The following is a 7,801-nucleotide window of genomic DNA, read 5'->3' as shown; positions in this document are numbered from 1 at the left end:
GCCCAGAGATACCTCTCCGACAATCGGAGTGACAAATCCTAATCTCAATCTATGCCAACTCAACAAGTACCATCGGAAACACCTGTAGAGCATCTTTATAATCACCCAGTTATGTTGTGACGTTTGGTAGCACACAAAGTGTTCCTCTGGTAATCGGGAGTTGCATAATCTCATAGTCATAGGAACATGTATAAGTCATGAAGAAAGCAATAGCAGTAAACTAAAATGATCAAGTGCTAAGCTAACAGAATGGGTCAAGTCAATCACATCATTCTCCTAATGATGTGATCCCGTTTATCAAATGACAACTCATGTCTATGGTTAGGAAACCTTAACCATCTTTGATCAACGAGCTAGTCAAGTAGAGGCATACTAGTGACACTTTATTGTCTATGTATTCACACATGTATTATGTTTCGGGTTAATACAATTCTAGCATGAATAATAAATATTTATCATAAAATAAGGAAATAAATAATAACTTCATTATTGCCTCTAGGGCATATTTCCTTCAAATACAACATGAAATAAAAATGAAACAGAATACAGAATAATAGTAGTAGTGCGGGCTGCGAGAAGCGCTACTAGTATTACCAGTAGTGCCCTTTCCAGGAAGCGCTACTACTAAGTGGATATAGCAGTAGCGCGGGTAGACCCACACTACTGCTAACCTTTAGCTGTAATGCCATAGCAGTAGCGCTGTCATCCACGCTACTGGTAGACCAAAAACCCGCGCTACTGCTAGGATTTTCCCTAGTAGTGTATAGTTACATTGTTCACGATTGTTAATAAACTAATTACGCTAATAAGTAAATCAAGTTATTCAACATGTATGTATTGTTAACTTACATGAAAATCCTCTCTGTCCTTGACCAGGTCATTCCCATTCCAGTATCTTGCAAATTGGGCTGTGAAGTGTCCGCATTGTGTTCCCTTTTGCTTTGGTGTGCAGACCCTATAAGGCCTCTCCGCTATCCTTTCCTAGTTTGCACTACAAAAAAAATACACTTCCGTGATGATACGTGTTTGTCACAGTAGGTTGCGTTTTCTGTCATGCATGTACATCCATGACAAATTTATGACAGAATCAAGATAGTCATACCTGTGTTGTCGTAGAAGTGTTCCATGACATTACCAAAATTATCATCACGGAAGTGTCCACTTCCATGACGATAAATCGCGCATCATAGAAGTGCTTTCGTCAAGGGTGACCGACACATGGCATCCACCGTAACGGAACGCCGTTAAGCTATCGGGTCGGGTTTTGTATTCGATAACCCGTTAACAGCCCTGACCAATGGGGATTTTCCACGTGTAAAATCATCATTGGCTGGAGGAAACACGTGTCGGCTCATCGCTGGGACAGATGCCATCCACTCATTGGACAGAAGGCGCCTATGATACGTCAACACGTGGCATGGCCCAACAGAAGCCCAGTCCTGTGAAAAGGCCGGCCCATTTGACTTGGTCAAAAGGTGGCGGGACGGCCCATGGAAAGCCTGTTAACGGCATGTTCGCATATAGCTCATTTACAGCCCGCTAACCCAAGGCCCGTTACGCCCTATCCGAATTAGGCCCAGTAGCGTCATCTGGGCCATCCAATATGATTCCAACCCGTTTTCACTTCTGGCCCATGTATGGCCCATGACGTCTTTCGACCCATATGAGGCCCTACGTAACTCTTGGCCTATTAATGGCCCGTGGTGAAACTGGCACGTAATGAACACTGTATCACTTTACACCCATTAACGGCCCATGGTGAAACTGACCCGTAAAGAACAATGTATCACTTTATACCCATTACGGCCCGTTATTCCGGTGGGTCGTTTCCAGCCCATGTTATCTTCGGCTTTTTCAGAGCCCATTTATTCTTGGGCTCATTTCTAGCATTCGTTTACTTACGGCCCATTACTGTCATTTTCTGCTTGTGGGCCAAATTCAGCCCGTGGTTACAGTCGGCCCGTTTGTGGTCCGTTAATACGTTGGGCCATTTTCATAGCGTCATCAAATATGGCCTATTAACGATGGCGCGTTATGGTTGGCCCATGTACGGACAATTCCAACTCTAGCCCGTTTACGGCCTGAATGCGGTCTGTTTGGCCCATGTTTGGCCAATCGATCATACGGCCCGTATAAGGCCCATTGATGATACGGCCCATAGAAGGCCCATTGTTTCTATGACCCGTAGAAGGCCCACTGTTTCTATGGCCCATAGAAGGCCCACTGCTTCTACGGCCCGTAGAAGGCCCACTTTTTCTATGCCCGTAGTTTGCGCAGTGTCACTACAGTAAATATTAGCTCATGGTTATCATGGCCTAGTTTTAAAAAATAGGTTATTGCAGCCACTAGCAAACCGCAGAAAAAGAACTGCACTGACTACAAGCAAACAAATAAACAAGACAACAAGGAAATAAATAAGCAAGCAACTTACACTAGGCTATCATGGCTATTACACATATTACATCCACTGGGCATCAAAGTTCGCCACCAGTGCAAATATAGGGAACACAACAGCATATAAACACCGCAGCAAAAGAAGTCCAGAACTGAAACCACTTCAGAAGAGCTCAAGAAACAATATCCTGGGTACCCATAATGCTGGCAAGATGCCTAGCAAGCTTATTAACTTTCTCTTGTTTGGCACTTAAGTCCTCCAGCGCTTGTTGTTGCACCAGAAAGTATGCATCTGAATTCTGCAGGGACTTCCTCAGTCCTTCGGCTTCCTGTCGCATAACATCTGATCGATGTCTTTCAACTTGAAGTTGAGACTCAAGAAGCCGAACTGATTCAGGCAAAGAGTTCGAAGAGCTGGTGCCAGCAGTGGTAGCCAGTAACTCGAACACTACATCAAGACAGGACTTTGGGGTTGTCTCAGTGTCTTCAATATAGTTTTTATCAGCTTTCTTGGAGACCAACAGGTATGTCTCACTATCTTGAACCTTATTTGCATTACTTCCTTTACCATTGCATAATAGGGTACTCTTCTCCAGTATTTTATCCGTGTTCTAAAAGAGAAACAAACAAACACATCTCAAGTTTACAATGTAGTATATGAAACTCATTTTGGTAAACCAGTTCAGTAGTAAGGTGGACAGGATAACAGCATGAAACAAACATATATCTATGTAGTATGGTCACTGTATGGTCTATATCATTCTAGTTTATGTTGCCAAATCAAGATAGATACAGCTCGAATCATATCTATTTGAGACAAAGCAGCATAGACAGAATATAAGTGTGGGAAACCACACAGCAATAACAACACTTGTAATGTGCATGGCATGAGAACATAACTGTTTATTCAATTGAAACTGAAATCAACATAGAGCAAGTTACAACAGCAAACAACCAAACACGTTAAAGAAACAGGTTTAAAACATACCTGTTGCGCCATTGGAGTTTCAGTTGCATCCTTCAAATTTGAGATTAGTTGGTATCAGTAAATACAGTGATGCAAGAGCAAAGTAGTATGAAATAGCTACGGAACCTGACCTGAGAACAATTCTTCTTCTGCTTTAAGCGTTGACTTCGGGTTCAGAGTGGTGGTCCTCGTGATTTGGGCTATGCAGTTGCCTTACTAACTGCTCGTGTTTGGGTGCTCTTTGGTGGAGATGGTGTTGTGTCAACGGGAACTGGGTGTCTATCTGCTGGGGTTGGGGTTAGAAGGGGTGTAGCTAGTTCTCTGTCCAACAGGGTAGGGGTACAATCTGCATGAGTGTGGGTTATGTGTGGTGGGGCTGGTTCTTGGGCAAGTACAACCATGGTTCTATCTGCATCGACAGGTAGCACGATCTTTTCTGAAGACCGTGTTTTTACTCCCACGGATACTGCCATCACTCCCTCCAATTGAAATGGTTGATAAACAAGAAAAGTAATTGACTGTACATACATTGTAAGATAGACAGGTGCAATGGATAGTAGGGAAGAAAACAGGGCATGAAATAATTCACATTTATGTTGTGTAAGGAAACAGAATAGCAGGACATAATTTCACATATATGATGGCTAATTAAACAGGATAGCATGACACAATTTCACATGTATGATGACTAACTAAACAGGATAGAATGACATACTTCAAAATATGATGACTATGTAAACAAGATGACATGATATAACTATACGATGTGTCTATTAAAGTGGTTGGCATGCCATAAATCACAAACATGTCGTCGATGGAAACATGATGGCATGATATAATTCACGGATAGAATGACATAATTTAAAATATGATGACTATGTAAACAGGATGAGATGATATAACTATATTATGTCTTTAAAAAATGGTTTGGCATGCCATAATTCAGATACATGTTGTCTATGTAAACATCATGGCATGACATAATTCAAATATATGATTTATATACTAAGGAAGTGAGCCGAGGGCAATCACATATATGATGTGTCAACTAAGGACATGGCATTCAATATTGTGTATATGATGTAAAAATTAAGCATTGCAATACAACATATGCATTATATGAGTAATATAACCCTGCCAAGTTTGAGCATACACCTCAGGGGGATAATAGGACTGGTCATCTGCCTCTGAATCCTCCTCTGAAGAGCTATCTGTAACCAGCAAGATATCTGCTTCAGCAGGTTGCATTGTCTGCTCTGAAGACCTTGTTTTCACTCTAGATTTCTCCATCACCAATTCAAATGGCTGATGCACAGGAAGAGCAGTTGAATATACAAACATTGTCAACAAAAGCAATGAGAAATACAAAAAAAGGACGGCATGATATAATTCACATATATGACGCTTGCCTAAATAGCATGGCATTGCATAATTCACATACATAATGCCTTGCAACAAGATAACATGCATAATTCACATATATAATGTCTTGCAACAAGATGGCATTGCACAATTCACATATATGGTAATTAGACACTAAACAGGTGGCATTCACACAAAGCATGTCTAAACTAAGCAAATGATATAGCAATGCAAGATACCATACACACGATATGAGTAACATAACCCTGCCAAGTTAGGGCATGCACCTTGGGGGGGGGGAATATGACTGGTCATCTGTCTCTGAATCCTCCTCTGAGGAGCTATCGGTAACCAGCAAGACATGCGCTTCGTCAGATATCATTGTCTGCTCTGAAGACCTTGTTTCCACTCCAGATTTTTCCATGACCGTGTTGAATGGCTGATGCACAGGAAGAGTAATTGAATGTACTAAAATTGTTGACAAATTTAACACGTAATAAAAATGATGGCATGATATAATTCACATATAAGATAACTGGCTAACCAGGGTGGCATTGCAAAATTCACATATATGATGCCTGGCTAGACAAGATGGCATTGCATGATTCACATATACGATAAAGAAACTAAACAGATGGCATTGACACAAAGCATGTCTAAACTAAGCAGATGACATCTTTAATGTATACAGTAAGCAATGCAAGGCACCATATGCATGATATTACCAACATCAGCATGCCAAGTTAGAGCGAAGACCTCATGGGGTAAATAGGAGTGGTCTTCTCCTTCTGAATCCCCCTCAGAACAGTTATCTTCCTCTTGATTACGATCCAAAATGGGTGGAGGGGGGCTGCCTTTGCGCCCACCATGGAACGGCGTCTGCATGAAAATTTATTGCCACACCAGGCTCGTCTCTTTTGCTCGACATGATCAACTCCATTGTGTACAATAACTGGCATGCATAGGAATAAAACAAAGTGAGATTATGTAAGGAGTGCATGCATAACTCCAGAGTGATGGTAGCAAACTGTGGATAGACCCAAAACCAATGATAGCAGGCAGATAATAGTTTTAGTTAAAAAATACAGATAATGGCTCCTTTAATGTTTGTTTGCACCCAACATGAAACTCATAGAAGACACCGGAGATTAACCACATAGTAGACAGATATACTGATTGTTGCCCCAATATGTACCCCACAACCATTTAAAAACTCAAGTTTCAGCATTAGTTTGGACCTGACTCGGAGTCTAATAGGTGAACACAATGATAATGTAGCATGTCATCATATTAAGAGACGCATAACGTAAGCAGACACGGAAGAGTGCGACCTCTCTTGCGGACCCGTGTAGTCCTCAAGGTCATCTTCTCAGTTGATGATGGTAATGCAGTTGTCGTGGCTGCCGGCGGTGGGGAAGAAGATCTGAGGCGGCGAAAGACAGTCCGGAGAGCGGATCCCTGCTGTGGTGAACCCTTTCATCGTTGGAGCAGCTGAGCTGGGATGGAACACAGCGCCGCAGGAGCAGGACAAACCACACAAGGGTTTATTTGACACATATCTGTAACAGAAGTAATTGAGTAAGGGCATGTTTAAATTTGAGGATTCTAACAATGCAGGGATAGGAAATAGACAGGAATAGGATAGGAATGCACGTGCAAAATAGAGAATTTTATTTCTGCCAATCTGGGTGTTTGGTTAACAACAATTGGAAGATCACAGGATGCAAAAAAGCATTGTGAGATTAAGTCAAACCACAAGAAAATGTATGGTTATAATGCTATTATGGTACTATCTCTTAGTCTTGTGCTTGATGAATAGGAATATGAAAAGGAGGAGAAGTGGAAATTAGAATTCCTACGGTTTTTCTTTTAAGGAGACACTAAAGGAACAAATCCTACAGTTTTTCTTTGCTCCATTCCTTTGCATCAAATTCATGAAAAGTAGTACCATAGGAAACTTTCCAATCCCTATGTTTTTCATTCACTTTTCCTTTCAAGCACTGGCGATTCTAGTAGGCAGGCTTGAGCAAGGAAAATCCTACACTAAAAAAATGTTTTTGTGCTACTTCTATTACTTTGGACCCAGGCCTGCCATACTAGCTCAACTCCCAGGCACATCGACAAATGCACAGCTCAAACGCGCAGAGATAAATAATGATGGCATTCAAGAGAGTCCATCACGGATAGCTAAGTTGCCTAGTACCTCACTTCTTGTCATATACTAGGATAAAATAATCATATTTCCTGTTACTATGAGTGCTCAGTGGACAATATATATAACATGTAGAGTAAAAAAGAGATGCAACAAGTGTACAACCTCTTTGGCGAAGCCATGTCAATCTCAGCGTGATTGGGTTGGCCGGTGAGGATGCTCCGGCTGACTTGGCTGTCAGAGGAGTGGAAGAAGATCTTAAGCGTTTGGAGATGGAGCCCGAGGTACTGCTCCGCTGTGATGGAGGGTTTCGTCGTTGGAGCAACTCCAGTGAGTTGTACGATGCCGAGGCTGAAGCAAGACAAGAGAGACAACAAACAACGTTAACCTGAGTGGAATTCTAATAGCATCTCGAATACATGACGTAATATACATAACCACAAAGTGCTAGATGTAAAACACATCAGCCGCTCATCTCTGAACTTAACTGTCGAAACTGAACTTAACTGTCGAAACTGAACTTAACTGTCGAAACTGAATTTTACTGTCGAAACTGAATTTTGCTGTCGAAACTGAACGCACTAGCAAGGTGAGGCTACACGTCGGTCGACTGACTTTTTCATCTCTGGTCAGTCGATTTTGCAGCCATTGGATACGAAATCAAGGGCCTGCGGTTCATCTTCAACCTCCACCCCCCTGAGCCGCCAGCCACCACCGGCAAAACAGCAGCCCCCCGCCGCCCGCGACCGGCGGTGCGCCGCCCCGCCCACCCCGAAAACTCTCCCCACCACTGAGCTTTTTCTCTGGAGATCCCCACGCCACCACTGGCGACCACCGCCCCCATCCTGAACCCTAAGATAGATAGTGGGGTACCTCTCCGGCGAGCCCCCTCCCCGCTGCAGCTGGTTCTTCCTTCACCCCCACCC

This window comes from Triticum dicoccoides, chromosome 1B (genome assembly GCF_002162155.2).
Source record: "Triticum dicoccoides isolate Atlit2015 ecotype Zavitan chromosome 1B, WEW_v2.0, whole genome shotgun sequence".
Classification (NCBI taxonomy): Eukaryota; Viridiplantae; Streptophyta; class Magnoliopsida; order Poales; family Poaceae; genus Triticum; species Triticum dicoccoides.
This window is presented reverse-complemented; position numbering follows the sequence as displayed.